At 50.9% G+C, this 1,590-nt stretch overlaps 1 protein-coding gene across 3 annotated transcripts in view; it reads left to right on the top strand.

Moving 5' to 3' along the window:
- Positions 1 to 1,590, top strand: part of FAM53B (family with sequence similarity 53 member B) — a 118,190-nt gene that overhangs the window by 27,040 nt on the left and 89,560 nt on the right. Inside the window, exon 1 of one of the 3 annotated variants that reach the window (XM_023730046.1) lies at positions 165 to 688. The exons of the other annotated variants lie outside the window; for them this stretch is intronic. The gene's annotated coding sequence lies outside the window, so the exon portion shown is untranslated. Of the gene's footprint in view, positions 1 to 164; positions 689 to 1,590 lie in introns of those variants that run through there. 3 annotated transcript variants of the gene reach the window in all.

The following is a 1,590-nucleotide window of genomic DNA, read 5'->3' as shown; positions in this document are numbered from 1 at the left end:
AGCAGGTCTCTCTGTACCCAAAACCAAACCCCTTGCCGTCAGGTCAATTCTGACACATAGTGACCCTATAGGACAGAGTAGAACTGCCCCATAGAGTTTCCAAGGCTGTAATCTTTATAGAAGCAGACTGTCACATCTTTCTCTCGCAGAGTGGCTGGTGGGTTCAAACTGCCCACCTTGCAGTTAGCAACCAAGCACTTAACCACTGTGCCACTGAGCACTTAACCACTGTGCCACCTCTGTAGGGCAGATTAATTCGGTATTTGAGGCGTATGCAATTCAAGGGGAGCATGGTAGGGATGGCGGTGGAGCAAACATGGAGGTGTTTGGCCCGATGATGTTTTTGGTCCATCCCTCTAGAGGTTGACTTGTTTCTCTTTGAGGAAGGCAAGGGGCTTTTTGGTTAGGGTCTACTGAGTGTTGGGAAACCTTTTACTCCTTTGCAGCCTCCCGTCAGCGAGCGCTCTGTGGAAGGGGACTCGCTTCATGCCCAGGGATGGGTTCAGCACTGCCCAGAGAGACTGCAGTGTGGGCACTGGGGCCAGACTCCGACCCCCACACTACGCACGGCGGTGGGGCGAGGCCAGGCCAGTGGACTGCAGAGTCTTCAGGCACGGCGCGGCCAGCCCCCTGCCCAGTCTGCCTGGCCTCCTGGATAGGCTTCGCGCTGCCTGCACATCATGACCTGGTAAATGTTTTGTCAATGTATTACTAACTGAAGGGAGCAAGAGTCTGCCCGGGCAGAGACCTGCTGGGGTGGGGGCGGGGAAGGCCCCTGGACAGCTGCCCCTCTGATGCAGGCTGTGATGCGCTTTTCTCAGCTTTAGAGGGTCCGTGTTGCTTGCTTTGTAAATGTACTCTGCTTCTTTGCGGTCTTTTAGTTTTTATTCCGCTTGAGCATCGGCCATTAATTTTCACTTCCTTGGGAGTAGGGACTGTGGCTTTTGTATGTTTGGGTATTCAGCCCTCAGTGCAGTCCTGACAGGACACAGTGATCACCCAGGAAGGGTTTGTTGAGTGAGTGAATGCAGCTTCCGGTCCCATTAGGCGTTTCAGGGCTGCTGTGAACGGCACAGTGAGAGCACCTGAGACCTCTTATGGCAGGTACCTGTTACATTTCCTCCGTTCTCAGCCCCTCCCCTTATTTATTTATTTATTTTAATTTTATCGTTGTTACTTTTTAACCCTGAGAATGTTAACCTACACCCATGTCTGTTAGTCCTGCCCCTGACCGAGGTGGCCAGTGTTGCTCCTCCTGTATGTATTTTTTTAAAATATGGTTTATTTTTTAAAGCAGTTTAGGTCTACAGAGAAATTGTGCAGAAAGCCCTGAAAGCTTCCGTAGGCTCCCTCTTGCCCCTGCACACGGTTTCCCCTGTTGTTAACACCTTGCATTCCTGTGGTGCATTTGTTACATGATGAGCCCACGTAGATACACTGTTACTAACTGAAGCCCGTAGTTCACATTGGGCTTCACTCTGTGTGTTGTACTCCTGTGGGTTTTGACAGACACACAGTGTCACGTGTTCACCGTTACAGTATCACGCAGAATAGTTTTGCTGCCCTAAAAATGCCCTGCTCTGCGTATTT

The sequence above is a fragment of the Trichechus manatus genome, unplaced genomic scaffold (assembly GCF_000243295.1).
Source record: "Trichechus manatus latirostris isolate Lorelei unplaced genomic scaffold, TriManLat1.0 scaffold00031, whole genome shotgun sequence".
Taxonomy (NCBI): Eukaryota; Metazoa; Chordata; class Mammalia; order Sirenia; family Trichechidae; genus Trichechus; species Trichechus manatus.
Note: the sequence above shows the minus strand (reverse complement) of the source record. Positions and strands in the feature narration are given on the sequence as shown.